At 36.0% G+C, this 27,009-nt stretch overlaps 1 protein-coding gene across 1 annotated transcript in view; it reads right to left on the bottom strand.

The window, feature by feature from the left end:
- Sema2a (Semaphorin 2a) overlaps positions 1-26,269 on the bottom strand; it is a 310,532-nt gene extending 284,263 nt beyond the window's left edge. Inside the window, exon 1 of the mRNA XM_066389791.1 lies at positions 26,005-26,269. The gene's annotated coding sequence lies outside the window, so the exon portion shown is untranslated. The remainder of the gene's footprint in view (positions 1-26,004) is intronic.
- Between the last annotated feature and the right edge of the window lie 740 nt (positions 26,270-27,009).

The raw sequence follows: 27,009 nt of genomic DNA, 5'->3' as shown, positions 1-27,009 counted from the left end.
AGTTAACCCCGACTCCGCCCCGGGAGGGGTAGTGAATGAACTTTAGTACCAGAACGTTTTCCCCTCACAGTGATTAAAGTTTGATACTACACATTTCTCAATGGGATGTGTGGTATTCGAGATATTTCAATATTCCAGATTATATGTTACACACTGTAGAGTCGGAAGCCCATTGGGGAATTTTAGGCCCGAATTTCATAAAAAAGCCAATATAATCCTACTTGCTTTCAATCAAATCGCGTTAACTCTCCATCCGCTTTGCTTTTCACCGTTCACTTTGTGTTAAACTTTCCCTGCAGCCCTCATTGTGCATAAGTCTTTATTCATTATACATATTTCTATTTTATTCTGAATATATAGAACTGGAAAACACCTGTATCTCGCTATTTCCAGCACATGCAAACCCATAAAAACCTCCCATTATGGTAAAAGTAAAGGCAATTTAGAAACTGGGTATGCTGCATTATAGGGGAAATTTGAAGCTTGATTTTAATGTATGACAAATTTCTAAGGGCGGTTTTGCTTAATGTTGTAATATTTTAGTTTAATGTTTAAAGTGATTGAAACTGCTCATTAATCATCATTATTTTAAAAAATATAGTATGATAAATTATTTTTATTACATCAAGTCGCGGGAAGGTGACCGTAGACTCTGCAGTGCAACATGCAATCAGACACCAAATGGTGAACAGCTCATGCAACCAGCAATAAAGATTTTAAATCGGATTTAAATCTTCACCACCAAGTCGTGCAGAAAGAAAGAAATAACGTGCGGGAAAGCAATGCTCCAAGATGACCAATTATTAAGAGATTGCCTTGAACTATTACACTTGATCGTATGAAGAGCTGTTCGGAAAAGTAAAATTTAAAAGGCGAGTATTACAGAGATATTTCGAACATGGCTACATATACAGAGTGTTATTTAAATACGTGGCCAAACTTCAAGGGGTGATTCTACTATGAGATCATTTAAATTTCATTGCCGTTTTCAAAATTTAAATGTTCCGAGTACGATCGAAGATATCCGAAAAAAACTAAAAATTGAAGATTTCGTTTTTATTTTTTTTTAGCATTATTTAACAAGGAAGCCCAAAACCTCAAGGACATTTTAGTTGCCACTTTGTCTCAGCTATACGATGATGTTTTCAGATTTGCCATCCGTCTATTTTTCTATTGAAAAATTCAAGCGGTGCCCATAGAAAAAGTTGATGATGGCAGCCGAAAGGCGAAACATCCGATGACAAATCTGAAAACATCATCGTAGAGCTGAGAAAAAGCGGCAATGGAAATGTGTTTGCGGCTTCGGATTTCCTTGTTACATAAGGCAAAAAAAAACTTCAATTTTTAATTTTTTTCGGACGTACTCGAAAAATACAAATTTTGCCCCCATTCAAATTTCTCCGTGCCTCCACTAGTTTCCGAGATCCCAATGGCGAGGGCCGAATTTGAAATGCCCCGGGTAACTTCATAATTTGCCTCCACGTCTTCTCCGCCCTCTAACAAGAAAACTCTGCATAATACTCATATTTCACAGAAAAACCCTTGATACAGACATGCACGGCTAATGTAGTTTTTATAGTCAAAACAGCAACTGCTGGCACACTTTGAAATCGGGGTTAACATAACATATATAAATTGCCCTCGCGAAGTTAGAATTCTCGGCAAAATCTATGGAGAAGCGTGAAAAATGCAGTGCAATGAATGACAAAAATGGAAAAGATTACTGGAACGCAGCGTCTATGACTGAGATAAATGGGTTTAACAGTCCGCCACGTATAATGTAATAATGACGCTCGTCAACTAAATTAAATGTTTTAATTAAAAATACTTTTGCGGAGAAAAATTATGTCTTTAAATTCAGCTTCTACATTTCCATAAATCGATCGTTTTTTTCCTCTCCTTGACTCAGATTGGAAATTTTTTCATTGCGAAATATTACATCCTTTCCAGCCCCAGATCCAATCTTGGTGGAAATTTTATATTTATATTCCGCACGTAGGCCTATAAATCTTAGTCCTTCAATCTACATTTAAACAGTGATAGATTAAATTTGGCACCGAGAGGAACAGGAAAAAGGAAACTGATACGTCTCAAAGCCGAAGGAAGGAAACAGTTTTATTTGATTGCGGTGAATTTTATACTACTTAGAGTTTATGATTTACCCCGAAACCAGAGCAACAGTGCGGAATAACTCAAGTGGAAGGTGACAAATTAACTTGAAGCACACACATACATCTTGTTTTATCTTAGCCCTAAATTCCGAGCAAACTGACGAGCCCTGATGACGGTCTCACTTATCTCCTTAGGGATATTAGCATCCAGATAACAATGCCCAATCGTAGGCCAAAACGTTCTATTTCGAGGACAACCGGAGATGTAAACAGCGGTCTTATTGATCCTTTAGGGAGGCTCTATTTGCATTATTTTACAACGTCTTTCTCTCTACATTATTATTTTTATTGTACTGTCCATGAAACAAACAATACATTTTCGCAGCTTTAAAGTGGAAAATACCACCGAGAGAGATATTTAAATAAATGTCAGTCATCAGAGTATAAATTCTATTTACAGGATAAACAGATAAATCTATTCATCCCAGCTCCATTGTTTTTGAAACATTAACGTAGATTGCTTTTAGCTGGAAAATGGAGATTTGGAGCACTTCTATATCTTGGACGTATGCAGTTCGTGTGCCTTTTGTGTCTGGCGGTGAAATGTTTGAGAATGAAGAAGAGCAGAGCGGAACTTTCATGTAAAAGGGAAGTTTAAGAAAGCAATTTGATGTGTGGATTTCAAAGCAAAGGAGTATTTATCTATAAAGCTTTCTCTGGCCTCGGTGCAGGAAAGGGGAATAATGGATTTTCTTTAACTACACAAAATTGCTCAGTTTATTGCTGTATATCCATCATAGATTTGAGGAGTAAAACTCCGCCAGATCTTCAGCAAATTATTTCCGCGACGATGCCTCTGACAAGTTCGATTTCAAGTTGAAAATTGCTCCAAACGTATGCAATGAAGCCCGGTGAAACACCTAAATTTCGACATGAAGCACTAGGGGCTCACGAGTATCTCAAAGGAGTTAAGATAGGCTCTTGGTGAGAGATAAATCATTAAGGATCCGTAGTATTCCTCTGAATGATATTCAATCGTAATTAAACGCTTAGAGGCAGTAGCGTCTCAATAAGGCCTAGAGAATACAAACATTTTGCCTAAACATTTAAGGAACTGCTCTACTTCGCATAGCAAGCCACTGAAAACTCGTATTGCTTAAAAAATCAAAATATCTCACATTAAATTCTAATTAAATACCAAGAACCAGTAGCGTCTCAATAGGTGTTAAAAAAGTGTCTTGTTTGCTATGTTTAAACACTTATTTTCTGGACTTAAAGGCTTTTAATTTCGAATTTCTCCAACCCCGAACTTAAGAAAAAAACTTATTTAACCTTTGAAAAAATTGACTTAGGAGTTTTGCCATTGCAATAAAGTCCATTGACGACCCAATTCACCCTATGAAAAACACTTAAAGCTCTCATTATTAATAACGGCTTCCCTTGAGGACCAACCCTTATGGATATTTTATCTTCAGAACAATCATGTTCAAACCCATTAAACTTTCCCAACTAATTTTACCGCTCAAAATACAAATGTTTTAGTACTCATCTTTCTTGACAAATCGGTGAAGAAACTTAACGAGGTTTCAAATCACATACTGCTGATTGCCTGATCTCACGCTTACGATACATCATTGGCCGTATTTAGAGTAGAAATTTTAAGAGTACATTTAAATCGCTGAGGTATCCTGATGGTTTCTTGGGCCCCAAATTCTGGTATTTGTAAGCAGAGTTTGGCGTTTAAGGGGATTTTTAAAGAAAATTCGCCTCTCTGACCGCTGATAACTCCCCTTTCAGTCCATTGAGGGCATTGAGGGTTAGTCCTAATTCCCGTGCGGCCAACTGGTCCTGCATAATTTCATTTCATTTCTATCTGTACTTTACATTTGAGTCCTATCCTAAGACACGTCCGTTGTCTGAATCTGATTTTAAACGTCCTAATGATCACGGTTTTATTAAAAATTCATATGTGAATTAATATCCACTTCTCTCGCTAAATTGCGTGTTATCACACCTAACCTGAAAACTAGAAAAATAATTCATAGTAACGGGGCTATTCGAATGCAAATGATGGTTTCGGGGCCATAAACACCAATCGAGGGCCATTAACTACTAGAAGCGAGGATACAAAAAACGGGGCTCTAAAGCTTTCCGCCGGAAAACGGGTAGGAGGGTGCACATCATTACGTAAATTAGGGAGTTTTCAGCCGAGATTGTATAAGTAAAGTGTGGCCCAAATTGAGGTAAGCACCGACATGACAGTGTTACTACTTGGAAACTTTATTGCCTTTGGGTCAAACTTTACTACCCCGAGTCAAGGGGGTCGAGAATCGAAAGGAAGGTTTGGGAATTTTAATACAATACTCCATTCTCGGATGGTAAAATTAATAACGATTAAATTCGGAGCGGCAAATAAACATAATAATCTCATTGGAGTTTTACACGTTTTAATTAATGCAATTTATAATGGCGCTTATAATAGCTTATTTTATGGGGAATTAAACAATACAATCTGGCATATAATCCCGATACATTACAACTCCATATTAATTACTTTAGTATTAGATAAAACTTAGCGAAATGATTCGCTTCTGCCACAGATTTTTCTGTTGAAAATTGCTATAAACATCGAGAATAAAAGCCTATTTTCATCATTCTATAGTCTTCCGCCGCTGCAAACGATAACAACTAAAATTACCACAGAAAACAGAGACCTGTTAATTAAACAACTAGTAGAGATACCAGATCTTGACAAGAAATAAGTGCTCGTCTTCCTATCCATCTGAATAATTAATTTTCTTGCACTGGATGCTTAATTAAACTTTTCAGAGCGTATTCCCGGATAGTTGTCTGCCGGTATTTATAAGTAGAAAGATGCCACAATAGATTAATCTTTTGTCTTGTCAAAACTAATTAGAAAATTAATTTGGGCGCTAAAAGTATTGGGTATATTTTAATGTTCATGTTTCTGGGCAAAATGGCGTGTGCGACATTGAAAAATCCCGAAGCTTTCAGAACGAGTTGCACAACTGCAATTACCTTCCCGAAATCCAACTCGGCCTTTCAGTCGCAGAACTAATGTGATGTTAATAAATTGGAGTTGAATTCGCTCTCTTTCTACCTGGAAATCCCAGTTCAGTTTTAAGCCAAGTTGCAAAACTGAGCTAAAAACAGAAATACTAACTACCGATGGAGAACGAAATTTAAGCCTTACCTTCGCTTTGCTAAACTCACGGACTTCCCGAACTTTTAGCACGTGAGCTCCTTTACGTAGTTTCTCGTTATTTACGAGGCACTTCATTATTTTCTAATGGTAACGTTTTCACGAAATAGAATAAAATTGTAAGGCTTTAGCAGCTCAGGATATGTCCCGGGAATAAACGCGAAACGAGAATGGCAAATACAATTTTATTCGAAAGCGACTTGGCTAATTTGATTGCTTTTGAGTTGTCAGGTTGATTTTACAACTTTAAGTGATTAGTTTTGACTTCGGTGGATGCCACTTTAAGGCCGAGCCAATATATCAAAATGCTGGTAACTTTGCCAACGAATTTTCCATAGAAATGATAAAATCGAAGTGGAGGCATCGGTCAATTTTTCCATTTCTACGAAATATGTCTTCTTGAGACAAATGAGACAAGGTGTACTGACGACTTTATCTGGAAGATGGATGAATTTTCTTGACAAGTTGGTGAAGGATTTAATGCGGTATCAAAATATGTATTACATGACTTTCCGCCGCTTTCGGCCATATTTGCCGATGCATTACATACAATGTGTTCATTTAAAAATTTCCCCTGCCACTAACGTCTGAACGAAACGAGATTGTGAAATGTGGATTGTGGGGATGTCAAAGGCTGTAAGGGGGAACATTAGCAGTGTTAATATTTCGTACATTCCGACGCCCCAACCACTCCAACTTCAGAATCTTAAATGGCACTCTGCCTCGATATGTACCTCACGTTGAAGGGCATTTAAACTGCATTATTTTGACGTAAACAATTTTAAAATTGATACATTTGTTTTCGAGAAATTTGTGAATAACTAATTGCAACTTTCTAATTCAATTTTTTTTATGTCAAACTCAATGACCTTTCGACAAAAACATGAAATATTCTAAAAAAACTATGAACTTAAAAATTAATGTGTTAAATGTTTAACTACTCCCCCATTAATTTCTAAACAAAGATATAATCCTTTCAACCTATTCTTGAACTCTTCTAAAGGATTCCTTTGTAATCTTTCGACATTCTGGAGTTATTCAATTTTTAAAATCATTAATATCCCGAGGGACCGTATTATAACCTACAGATTTATCCCCGAAGGAAAAATCAAGCGGCGTTAAGTCAGGAGATCTTGCCAGCCATTCTATTGCACCTCTCCTACCAATGCACCACCAATTTATGATTTTCAGTTATTTTGTGCACTGAACTTATATAATGAAATTCCGGTTTCATAGGACACTTTCCTCGGTGATGTACTTGGCTCGACTGCAAAGTGTCCTAAGACTTCGATTTAAGCAGCTTCATCTAATACCCTGTTCCTACTTCGTTTTACGTTCACTACAGATACAGTGACTAAATTTTGCCAATAGCTGAGTGTCATAAACATGCGAAACATATTTGTCAGGATGCTCTCATTGAATACCGCCGCAGTTTGCCTAGAAGGTTCATTAATAGCACCATAAATTAATGAGCTTTCGACCCTTTCTTCTGCGGAACAAATCATTTTTAATAAACTAACAATTTAATAACAGCAGTAAATTATTTGTCAGCCACTAAACAGTAACGTTCAAATCTACTTGGGTTCTGACAAGTTTGTTTATTCTGTTGAAGAACTGTTTTTTTTGGAATTTCTCGAAAACAGCTTTATCAATGTTAGAATTATTTACATCAAAATAATGCATTTTAAATGCTCTTTGATATGAGGTACATATCGAGGCAGGGTGCCATTTAAGGTTGTGAAGTTAGGATGGCTGAGGGTGAAGGGGTGTGCGTAGCATTAACACTGCTGCTGCCAAAAATGTTTCTCCTTACGACGTTTGAGACTCCCACAAACCGCATTTCACCGTCTCTTTTCATTCGGAACTTATTGGGGTGATAAAAAATTTTCAATAAACACACGGTATATTACTGGTTGCAGGTCGTCAAGTCAACTTCCCGCCGTTTTTGATTACAGATCATATATCAGATATGTCAGAAAGTCTACGTTACTGAAGGCAATTTAGTCATTTTAATCCCCTGAAAAATCTTATAGCTCCTCAGTTCCATTCCGTCAATTTCTAGCCCGTCTAAGCAGACGACGAAGTTGAACAACATCGAAAAGGGCAATAAGGTAATTGCCCTGCGCTTATTATAATCTAGCTTCAAGTTTTTATTATGCCCCTCAATTTTATCTGGAAGATGGCAACTATAAACTATTATTTCCCCGGTACATCTGCGTGGGAATAAAGATGCACATACATATATAGGTTTAAGGCGTCGACATAGAAATCTCGCCTAAAATCTATACCGAACTTGCTTACCTAAACAGTTCCTTATTAGTATGCCTTCAGGGGACCATTGTTAATAGAGTCATTAATTACAAAATAATCTTATCTTTGCAACATTCCTACACCCCGTGCGAATACCAAGTGCCTTGGCAGATAACTTGCTGAGCTGAGTAAGAGACGTTTTGCTAGTAATGAAGCGTTTATATGTGGACTAATATAAATGAATGAACAATACATTTTTTTAATTTATTATTATACGTTATATTTTCCCCCGATGCTTCAGAAACCTCTGCCACAACTATTAAAAACCAGGTTGCTGACATGGCTTCAATTTGAACAGAAAAAGAACAAAGTATCGCTCGAAAAATCGGAGCTTTTAAGCTTTAGGTCGGCAAGTTTAGTGGATAAATCCATTACATAAATTGGTAGATTTCCGTATAGGGACTGTTTGAGGTATGGCTAAACTGTCTATAAATCTGAGGCTTTGATAATAAACCAGTTCAAGGGGTAATTTTGTTTGTGCTTGACACAGAAAGCTCCCCAAAAACAAGCACAAAGATGTTTTATGTAACAAAGGGCGAAATTAAATATCCATTTCTCCATAAGCCTGCACAAAGGGCAGCCGCAATATATTACAACCCTCGTCATAATCTTTAAAGTTCCAAAACTCTGTCACAAGAATAATAAATCTACACACTTCTTAGCAAAACGCCTGCTTGAGGATCCTAAATTTTCTTTTGAGTGAATAAATTTATGATATTCAGGAGGGCTCAAAGAAGGAAACCGGTCTGTCAACGAGTTGCCCCAAATTTTTCCTTTCTACACAAAAATTAGAGAGGAAGACCTGCTATGTTTAAAGGAAAAAGATGATGCTTACATAAATTGGCTTTATTGATTTTGGTTTAAAAGAGAGTTTCTCGACAGGATCTTCAACCCCTACAGCAATGCAGGGTGATCTTTTTCATAAGGTCGAATTTTTAGAGGGGTGTAAAAGGTCTAGTGGCACGATTTCAAATTTGCAATCCTTTCCATTGCCATTGCTATCTTTTTCAAATATCTAGAAACTCAGCGATCAATGCAAGACAGAGGCCAGATACGCGAATACTAGAGCAAGACTCCCTATGCAAGAACAAAGCTAAGATCAACCTTGCAAAACTGCAAAAAATACTGGACTTGCTAGGAAGAGTTTTTGCTAGTCTTGCATTTTTAAAACATTATTACAAAGCTCTAACTTTGAATTTAATAAAATCGTATTTCAACGGATAAAGAGGTCGGGATAAACATTAATTTTTCAGGGTTATTGCGAAAGTTTAGTTTTAGGAAATTTTCGATCGTTGAACATGCATGGTGGACAATACGTAAATTTTTAATTCTAAGTTCTAGTTAGTAGGGATCTGTGAATTATAGAGATTAGAATTAGTTTACACACGAGAGATGAAAAGGAGACACAAGACCCGAGGGCTGAAACCCCTATACAGTATGTTCGTTTGAAAATTTACCACCCCAAATATCGTAAAAACGGAAATGCATATGAAAGTCAGTAAGGTGGTCTTCCAGGTTGTGAGGGAGAGGACTTTTGACAATACCTGCATAAACCTAATTGTCATCCTTTGCCACCCCTCTATCTCCCCTTGAAAATTTTTAATGGCACCCCTCACTAAGCTGCACCTCATAATAAAGGTAACTAAAAGTACAAAATATCGGTGCATTAAGAAACTCGATTTGTCAAAGTGTTTTCGAAAAATCAGGAAAAAACTAAAAAAAATTCAATTTAATGTTATTTATTAATGGGGCTAAAAGTATCAACTTACCCGTGGCAAATGTGTAGGAATAACGTTTTTAAACTTGCAATTTTGTAACATTTAAGTCACTAGATATTAAAAATGATTTCCGTTCTGTGCTCAACTCAAATACAATCTGCTTTCGAATTTCTGTCTGATCTTTTGGAAAGTGTCTGTAGTAATGACCCGACATTCTGCGGTTATGCGACTTTTTTAATTCATTAATATCTTCAAAATCTGATTTCTAAGTTACTCATTTAAGATGACCCCAAAGGAAAAAATCAAAAGGTGTTAAATCAGGAGACTTGGAGGTCATTCAATTGCCTCTTTTCTGTCAATTCATCTATTGTACCTGCAAATCGGCCAACAAACCATTTTCGAACCGGCATGGCATAATGTGGCGGTGCCCCATCTTTTTGAATGTACAAAATATTTTTGTTCAGTTGACAATCTCTATTGTGATCTACTTGTGTTGCTACGGCCTCTGGTACAAAATTATCAATTGACTCTTGTAACATATTGAAGTACGTGTTCCCATCAAGGTCATCAATCATCAATGAATAATGGTTCAATTACAGCAGCTCCCAATATTCCAGCCCATACATTAACTTTTTTTGAGGTCACTGGGTATGGCTTTCTAAAAAAACATGAGGATTTTTGTCACGACAATTTTGCTTGTTAACAAAATAATTTGAATAAAATGTGCACTCATTGGAAAAACAGATTTTTTACAAGATTTGGGGTAATGGTAAGTAGTGCTGTCATACTTTCACAAAATTCAGTTCTGCGATCGGGATCATCCTCAGCCAGTGCCCGATGAATTTGCATTTTGTACGGGTGGAACTTATGTATTTTTGTTACTTTTGCAACAGAACCAATTTAAAATCCAGTTTGACGAGACACCTTTCTAATTGATGTGGTTGGTTCAACCACAAATTGCTCCAACACTTCAATTGGGGCAGCCTCATTCAATGCATTCGTTTGATTTCGTTTTAAATTGGTTATTGACCCTGTCGTAAATTTTTCTAAAAGTTGCTTAACGTAGACATGAGAAATATTTTATGAGGATATTTCTCGTACATGAAAACAATCTCCATTCTCTCTTCTACAGAAGATGCCATGTTAATCGAGATGTTAATGTCACGCTATCGCACACCATTTAACAAACGCTAAATGGCAAAATCTTTGTAAAATGATTTGTTGTCCCAAAATGATGAATAAAATGTGTATCATTTGGCAAAAAAACCTTAATTTATTTACTTTTTGAACACAAAAAAATACCAAAATATCTAAGAAGTTCGAAAAGTTATTGCATGTATTTGAAATCATGCTATCACTTTTTCCTTGATTTTTCGAAAATTCTTTGACAAATCGAGCTTCTTAACGCACCGATGTTTTGTACTTTTAATTACTTTAATATGAGGTACAACTCAGTGGGGGATGTCATTTAAAATTTCCAAGTGAGGGTAGCAGGGTGGCAAGGGGTGACAATAAGGTTTACGCAGATAATGTCAAAAGCGTTCCCCCTCGCAACCTGGAAGACCACCTTACTTTTATATATACTTGCGTATTTACAATATTTGGGGTGGTAAGTTTTCAAAGGAACACACTGTAGAAGCATTGAAGTATGCTGTTTTTCTTGACGAATTCGTGGTCCTTCTATTTGCCTTCGGCTGTCTGATGATGGCTAAATGGCTCAAAACCAGCGATGGTCTGGCCAGAGATTCTGCGCTCATATATAATACGGAACATTCACCAACATGTCAGTATAATTTCCCACAAAAAAAAATTATTTAGTTGATTTTCTTGAATTTGAAACGTTTCTGCCAAGAAACAGAACTGGGAAAATTACATGAAAAAAGTGTTTAAGTACAATTACAAGGATTTTTATGCCTACCGCGTACAGTTGTAGAAGTAGACCAAGATGAAGACTCCCCATGCAAAACGTTGTTGTTACCAATTTTGGTGCAGGCTGAGAACCTGGAAGAACTCATATCAATGGAGATAGGTATGGTAAGGTATTTATGACAAAAATGTGCGAACTCATGGAGGGACAATCAGATGAATTCAGGACCTATCAAATTTCAACTTACAAGCACCCAAGTCTAGCATCAAACAAAGGCAATATTTCTTCCTTATTAAATAATAAATTTCTTCTCATTTCAAAATAAACACCTAAGTAGGTGGATATTTTCGCCCCTTTTAAATATTCAACTGAGTTTTGCAAGCAAAATTCGTAGACAAGAACGACGCTTATTGGTGCGCTTTTTTGCTTCTCGACTCAAAAATCTGAAAAATCCGAGAAATTTTGATAAGCCATGCGCAAGGTCCGGTTAGAATTACCATCTCTGATGGTTAGCAAGATTTGAGAAAAAGGAAGCAGATGATGAACAATAAGCATCTGTCACTAGTCTTATACTTAAGGCGTGTATGGCCTCTTCAGATATGAGATAAGTACCTAAGTCTTCTTCCTACTTCATGAGTACATGAGTTAGCGTTATTACTAGAAAGAGGGTCAGCTGTTCAAAGCTTTGCTGTATTAATGCAGTTTCAATTCAACAAACGTCAAATACTCGGATTCTTTCGGATCAGAAAACCGTGAAATTGGCATTGGAATGAAGTCTAACAAAAAAAACGGTGTATGCTTAAAATTATGACATCAAGATATCTTGCCAAGCACTTAGACGTCAAGAGAACCTCCAAGACTCTCCTAAGCATAAATGCATAAGTGCTGTGACGCCCTTCTTGTGGTGAAGGTTAGTTTAGCGTCACAATTGCTGCAAATCTGAGGTTCCACCCTTCCTATTAAACGGGGAACGGACCGGTTTAGGCCGCATGGCAACCTTTAGACAATGGAGAAGGGGGAGTACAGTTCAACGGACGAGATGGAAGGAGACAGACAATGGGTTTATTACAGGACTAAATAATTAGGACCAGGAATAGAATGATAATTATTTGCATGCAGAGGGCCGAAAGAAGAAGATTACGCCTACCGCCGAAATTTTATGTCGCATGCGAAGCCTTTATTCTATTCGGCCCTTCCGATCCGATCCTTCGTTCGGCCCGTGGTACGTAAAACGTTTAACGCACAAATTATATTTTTTTAATCTTCTACACGCAAGCAGAATAATATTTGTACTCCCTCAGTCCCAAAACAAGTTATGCATGTCGCAATCACATTTGTCCCGAAATAAAATATACAAGAGTTTCAACAGGCAACTTTAATTAGAGTTTAGAAAGAAGTACGAAAGAATCATGAACAAATTGAGATTATTATTCTTATTAACATTATTTTGGTCATTTGCCAGAATTATCGGCGAAACGTAACGATGCAGAAAGCCTCCCTCCACGGCGAAGTTTGGCTTCGCTCATATGAGGAATTCAATCTTTGTTTCCACCTCTGACCGTCATAATTTGCTCCATATAATCTTGGAAAATTAGGAAAATGTTTTCAATTTTATCCTTTTCTAATCGATCGGACGCCAGTTGCACGCAATCAATCGGCTCTTCAATGTTTTTCGAAGATGATTCATATTGGAGCGATTGAATTCAGTTAAAAAAACTGAAGTCAGAAACATTCAAATCTGGACTGTTTAGTGGTTAAGATCTGATTCTAATATTCCAACCATTCCTAGATCCTTCAGACAAAACTTCTTGATCATCATTATACGAATGGCATTATCTTGCCACATATAAAATGTTTTTTTGTGCAAATGTCGAAAACTTAACTCTAATTGCAGGTATAACATTCTTCAAAATAATTTTTTTTTCATTCTGCAATATTGACGCATTTAATATTTTTACCAACCAGACTGCCTTTTGGACGGTTTTTACCGATTTCCCAATTTTCTGTCAAAATATTGAACATCACTTTTGCAAGTTCTTTCAGATAATTCTTCATCCCGAGTGACATAACAGAAACGTTTTTCTTGAATGAGGTAGAAATATTTTTCTATGAACATAGTCAAAAAAGTCTTCGTCATATCCATTGGGTTTAACCATCGAAATGTAATGTTCTAAGCGGGTAAGCTTATTTGAATCAGTTAGAAAAGGTTTGATTGTCGATGAAATACGTTTGAAATCTTTACTCTCTTTAAATCTTCGAAATAAAGTTGATTTTGGTGTCTTTCCTGCGCATGCTAAGCTGCGAAACGTACCTCATTGATTTAAGGACATAGTTTTAATTTTGTTCATATTTTCCGAAGAACCTTTACGTTTCCGCCTACATTTCGTTTCATATGATGAAAAATTGCAGAGATTTTACCATCAGAATTTTGCTGTTTTGCTTTTTGCCACATTTTTGATATGGTTAGAGGCATAACGTCGAATTTCTTCACAACTTTATTTATAGCACCGCATTGAAGTTTATTCGATATGTCGACATATTTCAGCAAACTTTATAAAACACCATTTTTTCCCATATTTAGTAAAATTTTATAATTGGATATTTCTTCTGGGCACCAACTCAATTTTCATGGTAAAAAAACCACCTTCTGTATTAACAATGGGTGCACTCAAAATTGGAAATGAAAAAAATGCAAAAAAAATTAAAAAAATAGAAACAGACCAGTTACGTGGCCTCCTCGATCACCGGATCTATCTGTTTTGGATTTTTTCTACGGGTAGCAATAAAAAATGAAGTTTACAGAAAATACTATGAATCATTGGAAACTCTTAGAGAAACAGTTGAGAAAGCTTTGGATATTATCGGTGGGTCTTCAATTAGAAGAGCTACAATTTCAGTTTTGAAGTGTTGCAATACATGTGTAAATAACAATAGGGGGTTTTTTGCACATCTGGATTATTAAGATTTAATTAGGTAATTGATGAATAAATGTATTAGATTTTTTCACAATTAAAAAAATTTTTATCACAGCGATTCAAAAACATAAATTTATACCTGATTCAAATCGTAGCTGTTAGAAAAAATTTGGTTAGCCTATCTTTTTCAGGGCAAAATTATCTACAATATTCGTATTTGCATAATTTGTTTAGAACCAATAATTACACGACTAGAGCGATTACAAGAAAACGACGAAATTTGGTTTTTCTAAATTTCTATTGTAGTAAGCCATGGATTTTTGCAAAAAATCAAAAGTGGCTTTAAATTGGTCCCCTAAAGCGGCAATTCTTTCCCCATTTAGCCAACTTGGTAACTCTACCAGTTTCCGATATTCTGTCACTAAGCATTAAAAAATACTCACCTTATATAATTTAATTTATACAGGATAAATAAGTAATCAAAACTGCCTCTTCTTAAGCGATGTCGCGAATTTTCGATTTTTGCAGAAATGTATACCTTATTTTAGGATAGAGGGAGAAGTAGATATTTAATTGAGGACGGTTAAGGGGTAGAGAGGGATTATTTTTACTTTACTGCCCGTTGCCAAAAACGACGGACGGCCGTAAAAATGAAGCAACGCCCAAGTGATTGTCCCTCCACGCAACTAAGACATAAAGAAACTGTTTCGCTCCTTTTATATGCAGGAATAAACATATTACGCGATGTAAATGCATTGGACAAATGGAGGAGTATGTTATGGAGAAGAATTAGTCAGGCTTGTTAGTAGCTACGGAAATCGGAACGGTAATGGTTAAGAATTTAATTTTAATAAGACGGGAAGGTATCAGCTAATGAGTCAGGGGGTGGTACGGACGGGGTTGAGGCAGTTATTCCTCGTTTCTAGGGTCCCCATTTTCCCAGATTATTGGAAATAAATTACGTATTAATTGAATCTATTACTTAACGAAACTGATTATAATCTCTGGACGTTTCAGTGGGAAGATTTAATCAGCCGTATGGAAACACGCCCACAGAAAGACATTCACTGCTGAGGGCGTCTTGTCTTAAGGATAATAATCGACCTGGAAAACACACCGTGGGAAGATTGCTATTTCACTTTTCAGTAAGCTAAACAACCTACTGAAAGATATTCACCGCGGCGGGAAGTTTTTCTCGAAAAAAATAATTAACTTTATTTCTGAAATTCAAATGGGTTAATCAGCCTGGGAGCACACCGCGGATTAGCTATTTCTCTTACTTCAGCAAGAAAAGTATCCACGGAAGTTTATTTAAATTGCCAAACTAGAGTAGGCCCTTTTTTGACACCCTGTATCTCGAAAACGGTGCACTTACGGACAGATGCGTTGGGAACTTTGTTTCTGAGAATGGACCAGGGGAATCACACCCTTAACTCCTTTTTAAAAACCCCGTATATGTTTGAAAAATAGAAATTCAATTTAATACCTTTAGATTACTTCTTCTTCAAAGAAGCTGCAGTTAGTGCATTGGCCTTCCTTTTCAGACCACCTTGTGCTTTAGTTTCCGTCTTATTACGTTCCATTCATCTGAGTTATATCACAATAATGAAGAGATGCTGAAAGCGGTCGATTTTCAGGTCAGCAAGTAGAAGAACTTTAGCTCCTTATTGCTAATAAGATTTTTCCACCAGCACTGCCTCCGGTTATTGAACAACTTCCCTCACATCCTCCTGATCCCACTTTCGGCACTCATGCGTAAAAATAGGATTGATAATCGTTTAATGCGTGATAGATTTATTAAAATCTCGAACGTAATTGTATTCAAGCATTCAGGTATTAACCTGAAACTGAATTATTCGTTGTCCTAAATCTCGGCTGTTTTTCCACCATCCCCCAGAAACTACCCGCCTTTGAAATCTACTTAATTGCATTTCAGCTCGGTCCGAATTAAACAAAAATTCCTAATTTCCTTGGAATTAGAAAGAAAATTAAACCCGGTCAGTAATAAATTAGGGGAATTTTTCATTCCTGCTAATGTAAAATTATTACTTCTTTAACCGGGCAGGTTCCACTGGGGTGTTACGTGATTACGTATTAACCACCGCTTTCGATTCGAGTTAATTGCCATTCCGAACGGGTAGAAGCAAACGCTATCGACTTTAATTTATTACGTGTATGTTTTTAACAAAGGAGACATTAAAGAAGGATTACCTCAAAAATTGTATGTTTAATTTTCCTCCAGTTGTTTATGTAATTCTTCGCCCTGTTACCCCATAATGTAATATATTCTCCGCAGGAGGGCTGTAATTTGTCATGTCACAGCCAAGAGGTGGCAACGGTATTTGCCAAGTCATACAGCACTCATTTTTTATACATACAGGCCGAATATTTGAGTCTGCCTATACCAGATGTTGTTAGACAGGCTATGAATCGATGGCAGCTAGTTTTCTTTCCCCTTTCGATCTAGGTCGGAGATACTTTTTCTTTGTGTCCTGTAAACATGCCCGTTTCCAGACACTCCAGCGCAAACACATTTTTCTTGCGCTAATGTTTCAAGTAAAATATCGCCATAAGGCATTAAATCTACTCTAGGTTTCGCTGCGAGCCCTCTAATATGTTGGTGATCGTTTCCAGACCATAAAGCAAGACATATGGATTCCAGAAGTAATCTGTGAGCAGAGCCGGGGAGGGTAAATTACGACACCAAAGCGAATCCGCGGAAAGGTGCTAAACGTCTTCGGGATTTAGTAGCGGGTAAATTTATCCCATTGTTAAGCTAAAAACTAAAAGATATGACATCTAATACAGGTGAAATTATCTCCAGCATGACGACGAAGGAGTCTAAAAGTTTCCAAACAATTCCAATTTATCAACATGAAATAGTGCTAAAAGGGAATAAGGGGAGATTCCCCGAAGTGGAGAGTGAAATATTAAAAGAGTACGTAATATTCCCTTTTCGTATTGTCTCTGAAGTCTGCAGAGAGTCATCTCGAGGACAAATTGCCTCTATAAAAAATTAGCCCCATCTTCAAACTTATAGGAATTTTACCCGAAATAGAAGTTTAGATTTATTGATTTTCCAAAAAACAAATTTGCACAATAACTTCATTTGTCATTTGCGTGTCTAGTAAAGCATTCTTCAATGCCTCGTTACCACCCTAGTGAGCTTCCAAGAAAACTGGATTACGTGTTCGTCAAAGTGAGAAACAAAGTTAGATAAAAATAAAAGGCTCGGCAGAAATGAGCCTCTTTGGCTTTTGATCTCGGCGAACAAAAGAAAGGAAAGTTGTGTGTGTCTGTGTTTTCTTATCGTAATATCCATTTTGGACAAAAACACTGGAGAAATACATTATTGCCGGGGCTGTTGAGGACAAATACGGTTGGGATGGGATTTGATTTGTTGCACAATATTTATACAGGAGCCGTCACTGTTCCATCTGAAAATGCAATGGAAAGTGAGCTTTGCAGATCGCAATAAATAATAAACCACATACATGGCGTCCCAGATTTTATCTACAAGCTAGCGTCCCAAAAACTCGTAAAGGTGGAGAAATAGTTTAAGTGTAAAGATTACAAGACAAAGTCAGAAATATATGCAGAGCGCGACTTTAAATATACGAGGTGGCTCAAAAAAATATATTAGGATTTACATTTTTTATTGTAAACGAAACTCCTGTACATTGTTGCAATTTTGCCTTCCTCCCTAATATTTAAGATCATTCCGTTTACAATACCCCCCTCCGATTTTCAACTCTTTCACAAATATTGACATTTGAAATGTGACATTTTTTGTACTTTTGACAGTCTAAACTTCCCAACGATTTGAGTTATGGCAAAATATCGTTTACATTCGTATATTAGTTGTCCAAGGCAAATTGTACGACTGTCAAATTTTTTGCAGATTTCAAATTTGGATCAGACTTGCCTTGAATTTATAATAGAGAGCCTTCGCAATAACTCAACCGTTCGGAAATTACGTATGCCGAAAAGTGAAAAAAGTACCCTATTCTGAACTTCAGTATGTCGAAAATAGTAGGAAATAGGGGTATTGCGCTTCAAAGTAACGTAAAAAAATTGCGAGAAATTCAAAAATACAACAATATACCGGAGGGTTTTGTTTAACATAAAAAGCTTGAATCCTCATGCACTTTTGTGAGCCACCCCATATGTGTCAAATAATGTTAAACGCATACCTTTTTCGAACAGTCCCTCTAAGTCTCGTTGAGGTCGATAAGGAAAAGAGCAAATTCTGTTTAGAAGTGGAAAGGTTTATGTTTTTTTTATTGTTCCAAAAACGAAAATGAGCGAAGACAAGAGACCTCCATGCTGCAGAATGAGGCTCATGGGAATTGAGAGTAATCCTCAATATCCTCATTGGACTGAAATGAATTATCAACAATGGGAGAGGAGTTTTTTCAGTAAATATGGCTAAAATGACAAAAAGTATTTAAAGAGCGGAGACTCCTCGATACCGCAGGATAAGCCTCATGTGATTCAAGGCTAATCCTCAATCGACTGAAAATAAAAATCCTCTAAATGTTTTTATGTCAAATTATTAATCGCGTTTTCCTGCGAAAATTAATTTTGTTATGAAATTCTTGTCCCTTATCGCCCCGTAGAATACTGTACATCATTCATTTTAACTACGTAGTTTAAATATACTTCTTTAAATAAAAAATTTACAGATTTTCAATTTTCCATGTCTTTTCATAGCGATATATTATTTTTATAGTATACAGAATGTTGCAAAGTAAGTAATTTCTTAAAAACCTTTAAACTTGTTTAGAGTTGTTGTATATCACCGGATTTTCTTAACAGTCAACATACGTATATGATTCGGAACTTTCTAATTGGATGAAAGACCTTGAGGCAAAAGCATAAAAAACTTTCAAGAGTGAAGTTTTCAGGATGGCCATTATCATATTCAAAGCCCATAAATTCATTGGTACATTGAAGTAAAAAATTATTTCTTAGGAGGAAACCTTCGAGTCATGCTCAAGTTTTGCCATAATATAACCTACCCCTCGCAATAACCTTCAACAAGTTCCCGATTAAAAGTAAATCTTATTTAGGATATGCTGCCATTCACAGGTGATATCACGATTGATTCACCACTTCAATAATCACTCTATATTTACAATACCCATAGAATAAACAACTAGAGTGTATTCACTTTTAAGTCAGTTAAGTATAGAAGATCTGCAGGTGTAATGACAGTGTAAAATTCACTGCGGCGAGAATAACCCCTCGCCCCATTTACGCCTAAGCTGTATTTGGCCTTTATTGTCAATCACCTATGACTTGAGTAGATTCTCTTTTAAGTCAGTTGGGCATAGAGGATCTCTGGATGTATTGACAGTATAAAGTTCAATGCGACGGGAATGACCTTTCTCCTATTTATGCTTAAGCTATGTTTGCCCTTCACCTCACTAATATAATAAATTGTTCCTTGGAAAGGGGATATTTTTCGGTCAATTGGAGGAAATTAGTGGTTATACCTATGACTGAGACTCCTGACGACCAGAAAGTTCAATTTTGTTATTAATTTCAGCTATTTTTTTAAGAAAGTTTCCTGGTGAATTCTCGAGGTGTCGGGGCTCAAAGTTTGAAAAGCGCCAAAAAGTACGGCCACATATCCCCTGCTGTTATAGGAATAACCTGAAACATGTAAAAATTTTTCAGATATGGCTTTTTGGACTGATCGGCGCTAGTGCACCTACATTATTGATGGTGGGGTAATTCGACACAGGCCAATTGCGTCTAGAGTGCCGCAAGGGCCCATTCAGGGATCTACATTATTTACAGTATACATCTTTGTTAAATTCAACACGCATTTACTACAGGGCGAAACAGTCACATGCAATAAATTTAATATCTGGATATTTTGACACAAATTTATCTATATAAAAAAAATACCGACACACGTGAATTTTAGATTCTGAAATTATATCCTGTAACGTGAAAATTTTATCCCTAAAAATCCCTTTTGTTGCACAATTGCAACTTCCAAATTTTTAAATTGGAAGCATAGGTTTGTGATACATAAATTGAAAAGTCTTTTCATTCCCTATTCAAAATTCGTTTTAAATTTTATTGCAAAGAATAATTTTAAAAAATAAATGAATATCGACATTCTCTTTCATAAACTTAAAACCATTTCCTTACTGATAACGTAATAAAGTAATAAAACAAATCAATCTCAATTTTCTATGATATGTTCAAAATGCATGCCTCGAACCTCTTGGCAGTATCCTAACCGTAAATAAAAATGTTTTCTAACATTAATCAACATCTGAGGCGTAACCGATCTAATCGCAAACGTTATTCTTCTTTTTAAATCAACTAAATTGCGTGGTTTACTTTTGTACATTATACTCTTCACATATCCCCATAATAAAAATTCTAATGGAGTAAGATCAGGTAATCGTACCGGCTATTCTAGCGACCCTCGCTTCCCTATCTATCGATTCGAAAAGTTAAGTCGAGGTACATTCAGATTGATTTGTTTTGTTATTTTATTATTATACATTATCAATAACGAAGTGGAATTATTTAATAAATTTTAGTGTTTATAGACAATTTCGTCAATTACATGATTATTTGTCCATTATTCTTTCAAACAAAGGTTAAAACCATAGCAATATTGAGTAGGGAATGAAAAGACCTTTCAATTGAGGCATCACAAACCCATGCTTCCAATTTAAAAATTTGGGAATTGCAATTGTCACACAAACGGGGTTAAATTTAGGGGTAAAATCGATGTGTTCCAGAACTTTTTTCACATATGTGGAAATAGGCTGATATTGAAATTGTTCCATTTGGTTTTTCCGCTCTATATGCAGGTTTGATATGTCCGAGTCTGATTGGGTTCTTTTGAGCAAAAAATTGATGAAAATTGTAAAATTTTCAAAATTTATAATCTAATTCGGCTAAAATGGTTTTCAAAATTTTCAACCAATCATGAGCAGCTTCAAAATTCGCAAAAACTTTACCCCAAATTAGGATTTTGGAGGAGGAAATAGCTGTTTTTTTTTCAACTCGGACGGAATATGCCCGAATTTGGAGCACATATTTCTATTGTCCAATCACAGCATAAAAGTGAGGGGATATTCGTGCACGAAATGCCTAATTTCCCTTTCTGTAAAATATCGGAAATACTGCATGGTACGAAAGCGATATTCTGAAATAATTAAGTACCCATGAATATGTTTCTCTCCAAAATCCGACACGGACGAATAACAGATATCTGCCAATTTCGAGAGATCTTCAGCTGCGAACTCTAGAGTATCTAACGAGGAAAGTTTACCGTAATCATTTTCCCTCCCGAAATGAAATTTTAGAGGTAGAACACTTGGAAAGCTTCCGAATCCTTTATATTATGAGCGGATTTGGCACAAAGTAATAGGCAGCAAGACAAAATTTAGTCCTGAAAATAAATCAGGATTGTTGCCGAACTTTATACGGTCCTTGCAAATTATGGCATTGAGTTATTCAAGACGTTTCAAAGTTCTCAAACAAGATGCAGCAACATTTCAAAAACGACTAGCGAAACTGTTTTAATTAAATCTCGAAATGAATATTGAAGTTCTTTGAGGATTATTTTAAAAGCTTAATACTCGGAAGTTCATCTGCTTGTGCAGGTGCTTTTCGGCAACCGCGGAGAGTGCAGTTTCCAGCTACGACAGTTTTATTTACATTTACTGAGTGGATATTTCGAAATGTGGAAATCCTCCAAGGAAGCATGGATATCCGTCGAGAAGTGGAACAGCTTTTAAAGCCAGGTGGAGCATTAATTTACATAAAACATCGCTTATGTGAAGAACTAAATCCACCCCTGCTATGAATTCGAAATTTCTTTATTTTAACATTTCTCAGTTTATTGACTCCAAATAACAGGAAATTATCGTTTGGAGCATTAAATTTGCGTGCTTGATTTAATCCTTTAGGTAGTAAATATAGAAATGTTAATCCTTGTGCAAACTCCTGTTAATTCCGTTGAGATCGACTAAAAAAAAATGTTATTATGTTGAGAACTTTAATTATCACAATTCCATGGTACCGGTAAAATCAAGTTACAAATAAATAAGGTTTTAACGTGAATAATACTGTTTCAAGTGTGCTTTTTGACTGATTACCCCGAATGGAATTTAAAGCTCTCCTAATACCCGCATTCTTTATCCTTATTAGAACGGTTTAAATTCATTCTTATCGTTACAATTAATCAATAAGTTAGTCACATGATGCAATGTTTTTATAGTAAAAATAATTAGAAATGTGCGTGTGTTTTACTCTTTATTTATTAAATAATTATTCTTCTGGATCTTGCTGAGATTCATGTAATCTTGTGATTCAAACGGAGCTTTAAGGTTGTTAAATCCTGCAAATTAATAGAATTTCCTTGAGCTCGTAGCTAATTTCTACGTAGTTTATAAAACGACCTCAACGTACTTTACTAGGTATCAAAGCGTCAGGCGGAAGGAACTTTAAGAAATTCCAAAATCCCATAAAATGTTTAAATTTCTTCAATTTGCTTGAGTACCGCGTTTATGTTTATAGATAAATCTACCACAATTTTGAAGCGTATATTTACTGCGCTTTGTCAAAGCCTATAAAACTCAAAATTCTGACCAAAAACTTGTAGTTTTAAGCTTTAAAATCATGCATAAGGAAGAATTTCACCTAGTTCCCAAATCCATCCAGTATCGGACTGGATGGATTTTGAACTGGTTCGACATGAATTTTGGGTACTTAATGCCTAGTTTTGTCATGATGAAAAAGATCGAACTTTTCAGTAACTTCTCAAGTTTAAAGCCTTTTTACCACACTTTACGAGACTAAAAAAGCTTGCAATTCTGATGGAAAGTTTTGAGCTTTACGCTTCTGGAATTCTACAACGGACGGAATTTACTTCTATTTGGGGTTCCAGTTCAACACGAATTTTAGGTCGTCAATTTCTAGCTTAGCCAGAATATTAAAGCTCGAATTTTTGAGCAGGTTCTCGCCGGTTGTAACGCCATTTTGCAAGACTGAAACAACCTATTAAAATTCTAATTAGAATTTTTGAGTTCTACACTTTACAATCCTACAGATGACAGAGAATTTCGTTCTGCTTGTAGATGTAATTCACTAGAAATTTTAAGGCATAAATACCTAATTTTACAAAGATAAAAAGTTTTTAAACAAATTTCTCAATTTTAAAAGGAATTTCACCGCACTTTACAAAACTGAATAATTCTGGTTAAAAATACTGAAATTTATGCTCGTTGGAAACCTTCAAAAATTAAGAGATATTTGGCTCTGTTTGCTAACCAAATTATATTTGAATGTTTGAAAATTTAAAGGGAACGTATTTGTACTAGGTCTGCTTGAAATTTACTATTATTATGTGATTTACACGGAAATTATTGTTTTTCAATTTTTGATTATTTTGTACAATATTTGTCCAGATTTCTGTCTGGTGCTGTTTACTCTAGAATTCCTCGACAAAGTTTCTCATTTATAGAGAGAATTTTGAACTAGAAAGTTACACAAAAGTTATTGGCACAGTGCGATTACAAAAGCAGTAGAAATTTCCTTAAAAACTCTCAAATTTGTACCCCGTACCATAGATTGTACATCTCCAGACATTTGCCTGGCACGCCTCTGTTTTCTCCTGAATTAATTTGAAAATTTCAGGATCTGAATGAAATATTGTGCGCTACAGATCTACATGAAGGTCGATGATATAATGCGTTTATAAAATCAGTTACGATTTTCGCAAAAATGGCCAAATATATTCCACAGATTTTACGTTTCCAGACATTTGTCTGGCACGCCTCGGTTTCCTTCTGAATTAATTTGAAATTCAAAATTTAAAGCGATCATTTGCCGCTACAGATGTGCATATAATTTATTAGTGTAGTGTGGTTTAAATGGCAATAACGGTTTTTTGAATATAGTTTATTTTTTCCCATAAATTTTACTTTTCTAGTCTTCTACTTATCGTAGTAACCATTTAGGACTTTTCTAGTTTTTACGGAGAATTTTAAGCTACAAAACCATACAAAAGTCAGTGGAATAGTGCGTTTCCAAAAGCAGTTCAGGCAGACAAAAAGGGATTCTATTCGAAAGCTTAGACCAGAAAAATTCTGAAGTTATTTTAATCTTTAAAGAAATTATTAAGAACTTAAACAATAATGAGATTTAATGAAATTAGGGGGCCTTCTATAATAGTTTTTGAATATGTTTACTTCTAGATAGATTTGAGTTCCATATAAAACACATTTTCACGTTTTGAAAGTTTGAACCCTCAAAATTCTAAACAAAGAAACATGCTGGAAAAGAAAAATTCTTTAGTTTTGCTGCACCATTCATGAAACTTTTGAAATTCAGAACGGACTGCTGTGAAGGGTTGAAAATCTCTTGGGAAACTCCAAACATTTCCTTCAAATCCCGCGATTTCGATTCCTTCGACAAAAGTAGGGCAGTCAAAAATGCAGAAAAAGTCTGTGTTATAGTGAAATGTAATGGGAAAACGTAGTTGCAATGTTTTTTACACAATGAGAAAAAAAACATAATTTTCCAAGAAAGTAAATGATATTCGGTAATTTTAATAGAGCTGGCTCATCTGAGAGCTTTAATAATTCCTTGAGTAACCCGAAATCTTTAAAATCTTCAAAGTGTAGGGAAGAAATTCTAGAATTCTCTTGGAAACAATGCGAAAATTTTTGTTTAAAAAGAATCGAAACTGACTTGGCATGGTGGAGAAACTTATTGCATTAATGTCTAATAACTTTTCATGATATTCAAAACCTCACTGTAATTAGGTACTTAAAGAATAAAGTTACTGCAATATTCAAAGAGATGAAATTTATTAAAAAAATTCAAATAACTTTTCTGACAACAAAATCGTTTGGAACACCTCCAAAAAACCTTTTACACTTGAAAGTGCACAAATCCCACAAAAAGTGGAGTCGTAGATGCCATTTCTTTACTATTTTGTTCGCGTTCAAGTAGGTTATTTCGGAGCAGAGATTTTTTTAAAACTCAAGAAGTTAAACTGACGTCTGTTTCGGTATATGAATTTGCGACTTAATGTTCAGAATTCGTAAAATTTAAACATTATTCGCATTATTCCTTTGTATCGAGCCTCAGCCCAGTCTTCTCATTGGTACGTCCCTGATCTCAAAGACAGGAAGTCAAAGGCAACTCCGACGTCATTATAACCTTGATAATTAAACTTTAATTTGATTATACTGGAATGAATTAATTCCTACGTCAGCAACGCCCATTTAAACACCATCTCCAGGGAATTGTAACGGCTCAGTGTAGATGTCAAAACGAATTTAACGTTTTCAAATTGAATATAATCAAAAGAGCGCATTTCCAATCAATAGCTCTAGAAGATAAATTTTCCAAGTTCCTATCCCTCATTAAATTGCAATGGCACGAAACTATGATGTTTCCAGTTATCGAATTTGCACTTCAAATTTCACAACCCATTAACTCTAAAAGCAACGCTCTAGTCGAATCAACTTCAAAGTCCTGGTCGGAATGGTGCTTCAAAAGTGGAAAAAATAAATAAAATTGTTTGCACAAAACTCTGGAAAGTGTTATTTGTTTATTACTACCGAAGCTCATTATAGGGGCAGGTGCCCAGAGAAGGAGGGAACCCTGGAATTTTATAAATTGGAATGTCAAGATTCCTTTAATCTTGAGATTAAAGGGATATCGATAGGGAGTGCTGATGGACATTCATTAATTTTGCTGTCATGCCACGTATATAAACCTAGGAAGAGGGAAATACTGACTCTCCGGAATTATTTCAGGAATTTACAATTATCATTTGAGCTTTCGGGAATTTTTTCGTTGAAAAGGTTACCTATGATAGACGAGCGTCAACGCAATCCAAACCAGATTGAGCCACTCACAATAATCCAGGAGTTCCGGACCAACCACACTCACTTAAACCGGCCACACATGGTAACTCACAATTCCTCCCCTGGAAAAGGGAAAATAAAAGAAAATTACAAAAATAAAAATGTTTAGGTCCGGCAAATAAGCCCGAACGTCCACGGAACGAGTCGAGTTGTCCCTCGAGGGCCCTTCTCTTCGCGTGGTGTATTTCTCGCTAGGGGTTGCCAACACTGACACCACCACTTCCAAAATTGCAGCACATTGGGGTAAATTTTACGGCGGAAAACACGTGGCCGTGCCCGTTGCGCATGGAAAGTGTCCAGAATGGCACACGAGTTTCAACAGGGTGAGTAAAGTCAATATGTATCGCGATTGTTTTTCCAGACTGAAATGTGTCGACAGATTGAGAGTGAAAAAAAAACACGTGTAAGGAAATTGAATTCGGGATGATCTCAATCCTCGTGGCCCCCATTTGCGTCACCTGATTGGCTCCCGCCGATCAGGTGACGAGCTACAAGCCAAACCGAAACCTCAGAAACCAGCCAGAGATCTAGGTCACAAAAACGGTGAGCAAAAACGAAGCAACGAAAGAGACGAAACTGATCACTTTTGGAGCTTTAATGTAGAAGAAACAGGATCATTCAAATTAGAGAAATAATGGCGATAATGGCATTACTACGTCTAAAATTATAATGGATGCTATCTCAAAGGAAATCCATGTGAAACCAACAGGAACGAAAGAAAAGAAAACCTGAGAATAAAATCTGGTTGTGGTGGATTAATGGGGAAAACGATTACAAAATATATCTTGAATTCCGGTTTAAAATGTAAATCTCACAAATGGAAATTGAAAACATTGTTACTCCGCAATTTTAAGAATTATTTCGTGCTTTATTCAGGGTCTGATATCCAGAGTGTCCGCTTCTGGAGCTTAATCGTGGGGATCTTAGTAACCATAAAAGATACGAGG

The sequence above is a fragment of the Euwallacea similis genome, chromosome 4 (genome assembly GCF_039881205.1).
Source record: "Euwallacea similis isolate ESF13 chromosome 4, ESF131.1, whole genome shotgun sequence".
Taxonomy (NCBI): domain Eukaryota; kingdom Metazoa; phylum Arthropoda; class Insecta; order Coleoptera; family Curculionidae; genus Euwallacea; species Euwallacea similis.
This window is presented reverse-complemented; position numbering and strand designations above follow the sequence as displayed.